Source organism: Tupaia chinensis, unplaced genomic scaffold (genome assembly GCF_000334495.1).
Source record: "Tupaia chinensis unplaced genomic scaffold, TupChi_1.0 Scaffold142061_1, whole genome shotgun sequence".
Taxonomy (NCBI): domain Eukaryota; kingdom Metazoa; phylum Chordata; class Mammalia; order Scandentia; family Tupaiidae; genus Tupaia; species Tupaia belangeri.
Window position 1 is genome coordinate 5,931 of NW_006201913.1, and position 9,756 is coordinate 15,686.

At 37.4% G+C, this 9,756-nt stretch overlaps 1 pseudogene; it reads left to right on the forward strand.

Moving 5' to 3' along the window:
- Nucleotides 1–6,928: 6,928 nt before the first annotated feature.
- On the forward strand, nucleotides 6,929–7,839 carry LOC102502352 (olfactory receptor 7A10-like; annotated as a pseudogene).
- Nucleotides 7,840–9,756: the final 1,917 nt, after the last annotated feature.

Consider the following 9,756-nt stretch of genomic DNA (forward strand, 5'->3'; position numbering starts at 1 on the left):
AATAATAATAATAATAATAATAATAATAATAATAATATGAAGACAAGATGAAAAGCTATTTGATGACTATAATGTGGATAATAACATCTGTCTTGACTGATATGCATGATCATGGTGTAAAGATATATGTGATTCAATGTAATATAAAACAGACTATGATAAATTAAAAAAAAAAAAAGATTTGAGAGCTGACCACCAGGAGCGACCCAAGCCCAACCCCTGATGGAAGGTGCTGGTGTGCCCAGTCTGGAATCCCTGCCACACACCCCAACAGGGGCGCCCACGCTCAGACTGCACATAAGCAGGGCAACGCGTCCTAACGGACGTCTTCAGTAGCCAATCAAAAAAGCAGAAGTCTTCCTAGTAGGAGAAAAATCTGCCTTTTGGCGACATCACAGGTAACTCCTTGCTGAGCTTGCCAGGTGGAGAATGCCTGGGGCTACTGGACAGTCCTAGGGTAATCCTGCGAAGGGATGGATCTGTCTGAAGAGGAAACGGGGATCTTGTTGTCACCATTGTCAACTAAATCGAATAACTGAATAATAGTGAATGCACAGTTCAAACACTACTATCAGTTTCCCAAAATCAAATGCCAGAGAGCATGAGCTTAAATTGGGGATGGTTTTCTCCAGGGAGAAGTACTTAACCTTTTGGCTGCTCCAGCTATGTATTTTCTAGAGCTTCTGTTTAATTTTGACATCATCATCCAATATACATAACTTGCTTTATTAAACTTTCTGCTCTGATATCTGGTCAGTTTTCTTTTTGCCCACTTTTCTATTACATATATTAATTTCAAACGTGGAAAACAAAAATAGCAATGGGAAGAGAGAGGAGAGGAGAGATCACCCTTTAGGAGGGATGGGACACTACACTCCTTTCTCCTCCAGTCTCTTCTCAAGATTTTGGCACCTCTGCACATGCACCCAGCACAATTTTCAAGCCACCAGATCCAAACTTGAACAGTGTAGTCAGTCATGTGGAATCCAGTACTTTCACTTTCATACCACCTACTGGCCCGATTTTTATTCTCATTGTTAAGTATACCTTTCTCTCTCTCTTTTTTATACTTTTTATTTTTTAATTAATGTATTTATTTATTTTGCTTTAGGTGTGTGTGCTTGCTGAGAGAGACAAAGACAGAGAAAGTGAGAAGGAAAGTGGGAAATCTCCACCCCCAAGGGAATGGCTGTGCAGCAATCCCTTCTCCTACATTATCCTCCCAGGATCTTGGACACACACGTACACAGGCCTGGTGTGATTTTCCTCAATCCAGTGGATGTAGCACTCAAATTGCAGTCAAGCGTATAAGAGTCTCTCTCCTTAACTACTACACCACCTACTTGGTGCTAAGTAACAATTTTTAAGGCATGTCATGAGCATAAAACTCCCAATGCTTTGTCACAAGTATCATAAAGCCAAGGATTACAGAACTACACATGGTTTTGTAGCATGTGAACACAGTTCTCTCCTTTGGTGAAGAGGCAACACTATCAATTTCCGGAGATAACAGCTGTGTCTCCACTACAATCTATGCTTCGGAAATCCAAGGGGCTAGTAAAGACAAGTTATTCAGTTAGACTTGGAGGAATAATTTCTAAAAATTTAATGCTTTGTTATTTACGTTCAGTCATTGTACATTTGTAGGGCATAAAATAATTTTCAAGGTACATACATGTAGTATGCGACAATCAACAAATTATATATATATTGATTTTTGCTGTAGAGCACATGTGCTCACCAGAGAGAAAGAGAAGGACAGAGAGAGACAGAGAGAAAAAGAGAAAAAGAAAAAGTGAAAATTCATCCCTTGAAGGGGAATGTTCATGTTGCAATTCCTTCTCCACCAGTCTCCTCTCAGAATTTTGGACACACAGGCACACCTACCCAGCATGGTGTGTAAGTCACTTGGTCCAAGACTCAATTTGTGCAGTCAGCCACGTGGGATCCAGTACCTTAACTTCCATGCCTTCAGCTGGCCTGTGCCAATTAAATTTTAACTAATGGTTAGTAAAAGATGCTAATGACCTCCGGAGGCAGGAGCATTCACAGAGAATGTGGAATAAATACTGGACTCACCATGCTTTCAATGTGGTCTCTTGAGAATAGCAAATCAGTAAGAAAATTTTTCTTTCTTTCCAGACTAGAGTTCATGAGGGAAATAAGGTACAATGAGGTTGTAGGTACCAGGAAAAAATGTACCCAGGGAACATATAAAGGTAGCTATAAATATTTCCTCTATAATTGTCTCTCATGGAGTATAGCCTTGGGCTGAACAAGACATATTCAATGTTTTTGGAGTCTCCAGTCTTCTGGGGGACCAAGATCAATTCTTTCATTATGTCTTATCTGGGGACAGAGCTTCAGTCTCCATCACCAACCATTCAGGGAGAAATTCATCCTTCCACAAGAAGGCTGTCCTCTCTGAGAGTCCACACAGGTGAGTCTGAGAGCCCAGTAGGTTCTACTGGACTGGTTCAGAGAGAATGGATGCCAAGAAACTTTACTTGAGGTCACCTGAGAGACAAACCAGCCTAACAGGAGCTGAGATATTGATGTGTTTGGTTACTTGTCTGACCAATTTATTCGTCATTAATTTATTTAATATGGTTTTTTATTTTTATTTATTTTTATTTTTATTATCATCATAATCTTCTTTATATTACATTGGATTACATATAACTTTACAGTGTATTACATTGCTTTTTCAAAAGGGAATGCCTTGCATGTCAGTCAATACAGCGACATTAACCACCACACTTCAACATTCAATATCTTTTCTATGTTTTTCCCAATCATTATTATTATTATTCTAATTATTTTTTAAAACAGTCAATCACTATTTCTCATTTTGCTTGTAAAAAGACTTTACCATCATGAAATACTTCTCAGACCAATCCAGTTAAGAATACTATACATGTCATCATCAACAGGTAATAAGCCATATCTGTTTCTCACTAACGTCCTGCCTCTCTATTGTTCTCTTGCTATCTTTCTCTATCCTCTAACTAGTCATGTGTCTGTCAGACTTAGCATGCGGGCATCATTGTGGACTATTTAGTGATGGAAGTAGACATCCAACTGGATGAGGATGAAGAAAGAACAGGAGAAATAAAATGATTTCAGTCAAATTAGAACATGTCCACAAAAATTTGCATTTAAAGAAGAAGGAAGAGTAGAATCAGTGTTGTGATAAGATGTGCAATGACTTTTGGGTCTGTTAAGAAATTTTTGAAATGAAGGTGTTTGTTCATGTTTCTGTATTATTTTTGAAGATAGAGTGAATGGATTCCTTGCAATCCATACTTTATAACAGTATTTTATGAGACAGTTTCTTCTTTCACATTGGGCAGTGACATAAAAAAATTATTTAAATGTCAAAGCAGAAATATTAAAGAGTTTTTTCTTCCAAATATTTTTGTGCTGGTGAGGTTGAATAGGATTTTTTTTTATCTGTTAGTTTTTTAGTTTATTGCAAATCATATATATCTTGGTTTTCTGTTCTGGGGTCTTAATATTTTGTATTCTTTTGATAATGAATTTAAGTTTTAAAATAAAATGATCAGAATAGCATTGCTATTAATGTACTGCTAGATATAGATACATATTAGGTGTACTGTGAAAAGGTAAACATTTTGTGCTATCAAATGTGATCATAAATCATATTGTATACACACTCATCTCTCTCAAATTTTTATTAACTTAGATAAATTTTTCATTACTAGTAGAAGTGAATCTTTTTTTTTTTTTCTTGCCATAGGGTGCAAGTCAGAGAGAAAGATAGAGGAAAAGTGAGAAAAATTACTTCCCAGTGGGGATGGTCATATTGTAATTCCTACTTCTCCAATTTCCTCTCAGGATTTGGGGCCTGTACACTTATGCACCTGGTGTGATTTTCAACCTACTGGGTTCAGGACTCAAACCATGGTTGGCCATGTGGGAGTCCAGCACCTTAAACACTGTGACACCTGCTGCCCTCCATCCAATTGTGGTTCTAAAAGATATCTGAATACTAATCAACAGATAAAAATTAGAAAACTACTATTATGATCTATGGAAGACTGCAGAAATAAAATGTTATGTGATTCCACTAACTAAAGTATCTAAAGTAGTTGAAGTCATAGGAGTTGATAACAGAATGGTGGTTTCCAAGGGATCCTACTGGGTTCAGGACTCAAACCATGGTTGGCCATGTGGGAGTCCAGCACCTTAAACACTGTGACACCTGCTGCCCTCCATCCAATTGTGGTTCTAAAAGATATCTGAATACTAATCAACAGATAAAAATTAGAAAACTACTATTATGATCTATGGAAGACTGCAGAAATAAAATGTTATGTGATTCCACTAACTAAAGTATCTAAAGTAGTTGAAGTCATAGGAGTTGATAACAGAATGGTGGTTTCCAAGGGATTCATGAAAGGGGAAACAGAGTTGTTTTTCAATGGATATAAAGTTAGTTATTAAGCCAGCTGGTGGCATGGTGGTTAAGGTGAGTGGATCATACATGACCAACTTCACAGGTCTACTCCCAGATGTGATGGCTTGGAAAACTTGCCAGGCATGTGTGTATGCACACCCAACATTTTCAGAATGTGGTGTGGCCATTCTCTCTGTGAGGTAATTTCTAATTTTTCCTTTGTCTCTTCCTCTCTCTCATAGCAAAACTAAAGAAAAAATAAACATATTGAAACATTATATTGTACCTGTAAGTATGTGCTATTATGATTATTTGACAATAAATAAGTTAAAAATCCTGTAGGATAGGGGCCAGCTGGTGGCATGGTGGTTAAGAATGCTGGACTCCCATATAAATGACTGTGGTTCAAGTCCTAGATCTGGCAGCTTGCTTTCTCATTTTCCCTCTCTCTCTTTTTCTCTTCCTCACTCTCTCTCACTCTGTCCCTCTCTGGTCAAATTAAAAAAAAAAATCTTTTTTTGAGAGGTTTTTGCTATAGGGTTTGTGCACTCACCAGAAAGACAGAGAGAGACAGAGAGACAGAAAGCGAGAAATCACCCCCCAGGAGGGATGGTCATGTCGCAATCCCCTCTCCTCCGTTCTCCTCTCAGGATCTTGGGCACGCATGCACACGTGCCTGGCATGAGTTTAAGCCACTGGGTCTGGGACTCAAACTGTAGTCGACTACATGGGAGTTCAGCAACATAGCCATTATGCCAACTGCTGGTCCCTTAAAAAAATCTTTTAAAAAGTTCTGTAGAATACATAATCTCTGGGAACAAAGAAGAAGGATAGGAATTCTTTATTTTTCTTAATTGGAAATTTATTTATTTTACGTTCATTCACTGTACATCATACAGCATAGAAAATGCAATTTTCCATCCAGAATACACTGTGTATTGGCTTTATCAAGGATATTGTCATGCATGTTAACATCAACAAATAATTTTCCATTCCTTGTTTTTTCTTTTTTTTCTTCTTCTTTTTTTCTTTTCTCCTTGATTCCCTACTTCTTACCTTCTGCCTTTTCCTTCTTTCCTCTCACATTGTTTCTGGTGTCTACAGTTGCATGCCTTCCCTTTGCTCCCATTTTTTTATTGATTCACAAAATATCTTAATCTAAATTATTTTAATAGCAAGTTCAGCTGATATATACATAGGTGTGAACACATATCTGACTTTAGGCATAAAACTCTGAGTAGAATGAACGTACTATAAAGTAGTACCTAGCTGAGACTATACAGTTTACTGAAATAATTAAATACTTTTTTTAATCTCAAGAAAAACAATTTTAGATTTAATGAATCAAAATAAAAAATGTTGAGTCATTTGCTTAAGACTTAAATCCAGGAAAAAAAGGTTAGGATTCTGTTCAAATAGTAGGTAGATGAACCTATCAACAGCTCAAGAGAAGACAAAAATCTCTAAATCTGTGAAACAAAGCATAGAAGAAAATCAGGAATGTTTTAGTCAAAAGTTATGAAATTCTATTTCACAGTTCAGTCTCATGTAATTAATCGCTCTTCTGCTGTGGTCTGATCTTTCTGTTTAAATTTGTAGGTTAACATTCAACACCAGACTTCCTACCATTAAGTTGGTGATTTTCTTGATTGCTTTTTGGATTATTATTTGTGCATGTCTGACTTTAGTTTTCCTAGTATAGCACTCTCTTCAGAATTTCTTGAACAAATGGTCTGGTGTTGGTGAATTCTTTCAGGTTTTTTTTTTAATCTGAGAGTGGTTTTTTTTTTTTTCTTTCTTTTCTTCCCATATGAAGGATAATCTTGCTGGGCATAGTATTCTTGGTTGAAATTATTTTTTACTTAATATTTTGAATATATTTTCCCATTCTTCTTTTCTCACATTGTGCTAGCTTGATGGGATATAGTTTGTAAGTAACTTGACATTTATCTCTTGCCAATTTTAGTACTTTGTCTAGCTATGATGTGTTTTGGAGAAGATCTTGGGTTGATTCTATGTGGGGTCCATTGTATTTCTTGGGTCTAGATCTTTGCATGCCTCTCTAAGTTTGAACAGTTTTCTTCCAGGATTTTATGGAATAGATGATCAATGTCCTTATTAGTCTCTTTATATTCTGAGATACCAATTATCTATATGTTTGGACATTTAATGGTTTCTAGTATTTCTTGTATATTATTCTGATTTTTTTGATTCTCAGTTTTTTCAGTGATTTTTTCTAGACCAGAGACTCTGTCTTCTACATCTGAGATTTGATATTTTTGCATAATCTAATCTAAATTAATACTTTCAAGGGATGTTTTGATGTGAGATGGCACTGAAAAAGCCTAAAGGGGATTAGAACAAAATAAAAACATAGAAAATAATGTTGTGATTGAAAAATATTAACTATGGCAGTTCAATTATGCAAGTAATACCAGTTTGTGTGAAATTACCCATCTAATTTTCCTCTTTTCAGATAGTCACTTCCACCACAAGCCACCAGGAAATGACACACAAATTTCAGAATTTATTCTTCTGGGACTTTCAGAGGAACTGCAGTGACAGCCCCTCATATTTGGGATTTTCCTCTCCATGTACCTGATCACTGTGTGTGGAAACCTGCTCATCATCCTGGCCACCAGGACTCCCACCTGCACACCCCCATGTACTTCTTCCTCTCCAACCTGTCCTTCACAGACATCTGTTTCACTTCCACGACCATTCCAAAGATGCTGGTGAATATCCAGACACAGAGCAAGGTTATCACCTATGCAGGCTGCATTGCCCAGATGTACTTTTTCATAGTTTTTGCATCATTGGATGACTTCCTCCTGTCTGTGATGGCCTATGACCGGTATGTGGCCATCTGTCACCCTCTGAACTACATGGTCATCATGAACTCCTGTCTCTGTGGAAAGCTGGTTCTGGCATCCTGGATTATAACTGTCTTCTATTCCTTGTTACACAGTTTAATGGCATTGTGGCTATCCTTCTGTACACATGTGGAAATCCCCCACTTTTTCTGTGAACTTAATCAGATGGTCCATCTTGCCTGCTCTGATACCTTTCTTAATGACATAGTGATTTACTTTGCATTTGTGGTGCTTGGTGGTGGTCCCCTCATTGGGATCTTTTACTCTTACTGTAAGATACTTTCCTCTATTCATGCAATCTCATCAGCTCAGGGAAAATACAAAGCATTTTCCACCTGTGCTTCTCACCTCTCAGTTGTCTCTTTATTTTATTGTACAAGCATGGGTGTGTACCTTAGTGCTGGTGCTACCCACAGCTCACACTCAAGGTCAACTGCCTCAGTGATATACATGATGGTCACCCCTATGCTGAACCCCTTCATCTACAGTCTGAGGAATCAAGACATAAAGAGGGCTCTGAAAATAGTCTTTGGCGTGAGACTATGAAAGGATCCATTATCCTGGGGCTGAAATAATACCCATGATAGCATGGTTAAAAAACTTTTACCAAAAATTCTGGTTTTCTAAACAGATTGTTAAATACTTGTTGGGCTGGAGTAGCATATGGTATGGTGGTTAAAGGTGCTGGACTCCCACATGGCCGACCATGGTTCAAGTCCCGGACCTGAAGGCTTGCACTCTCTCTCTCTCTCTCTCCATCTCTGGTTAAATATAAATAAATAAATAAATGTTAAATACAAAAGTATTTGTTGGGAACAGCAGATGATGAGATAGTTACATTGCTGGACTTCCACACAGTCGACCCCAATTCTAGTCCTGGAGCTGACAGCTTAAAACTTACATTGGGCTTGTATGCGTGCATGCCCAAAGTCCCTGGGGGAAAATGGAAGAGAAGGGATTACAGTGTTGCCATCTCTCCTGGGGGTTATTTATCACTTTCTGTCTCTCTCTGCATTTCTGGTGAGCTCATGTGCCCTATAGCAAAAACAATGTATTCTCAAATGATGTATATTTTGGAGCAGTATTTGTATAGTGTTAGTAAAATAACTCTCTGGGGTTGTGTTTTGTCTACAGAAAAAGAGAATGACAATAAGAAAAAAAATTTAGAAAACAAACAACTTTACATTTGGCAATTATTTGACATCAATGTAATGTATAGTATGGAAAAATCTGGAACAGCAGACTTCTGTATCTGTCCAGTAACTCTCTCTGAAATATAGACTTCAATATATTAGTGTGTTTGATTTCCCATAATTCCCTCATTAGAATATAGTTCTGTTATTCTGCTCAGAGTTCACATTCCCTTTCGTAATCACTGTCAGATATGATGATCAGGACCAGACTCAGTGATGGAGTCATAGCATAGCAGAGTACAGAGCTAGAACCCACTTGTGGAACTTGGTTCAAGTTCCGTGTCTGGTCAGCCTGAAATCTCACTGGATGGGTGTGGGCCCAGGATACTGGAGGGCTGGAGGATTGGAGGAAGAGAGCCTCAGCGTCCCCATGCCCTGTAGGGGGTACTTCTCTCTCTTTACTTCTCTCTCCTCTCACAGTCTCTCTCTCCCCATGTGCACTAACACATTCTATATGAAAAAAAATTTTTTCCACCTACCTGAGTCAAAATGTCTTGTATATGGAAAGACAAATTTAAACAAATAGTTGAACACATATGGTCTTGGAGTCAGAGATAGCCTTCAATATGATGAAACAAAAATGCAATCATATATAACTGTGATTCTTGTTTACCCTGTTCATTTACTTGTGAAGTATGGAAAATTGCTGTCCTTGTGGAAGGGTGTTTACTCATTGCGGTGAAGGATTGATTAATGTGTTTTATGTTGTTTCATTCAATATCTTCCTGTTTCTCCTTGAACACTTCCAGTGTTGGTTGTAATTATAATTCCTTAAAGTGTTTAAAATTAATTACCTTACCCTCTTTTAAATTTTGCCCTATCTGTCAAAGGGACAGTGAATGAACAAATATCAGTATCATCCAACATATATTTCCTTTGTGTTCAAGATTCTCTTCAAAATTTATGATCAAAGGATGACTCACAGGAGTTTAAATTCCTATCCCCATCTTTTGATTCAAGGTCAAAGTTTTCTGTAAAAACATTTATGTCCTGTTGATTTCTCCTAGTTACCTCTAAGAAAACATCAATGTAGTCACTTTGCTATATATATATATTCATACACACACACACACACACACACATACACACACAAAATACACACATAGATAAAGTTTTGGAATAGATTGAGTGTGTTCACAGACAGAGTGAAAGAAATGGGAAGTGAGAAATTACTTCCCAGGAGGATGGCTATACTACAATTCCTTCTTCTCTAGTCTCCTATCAGAAATTTGAACACACATGCACACATGGCCAGTGTGATTTTCTTTTT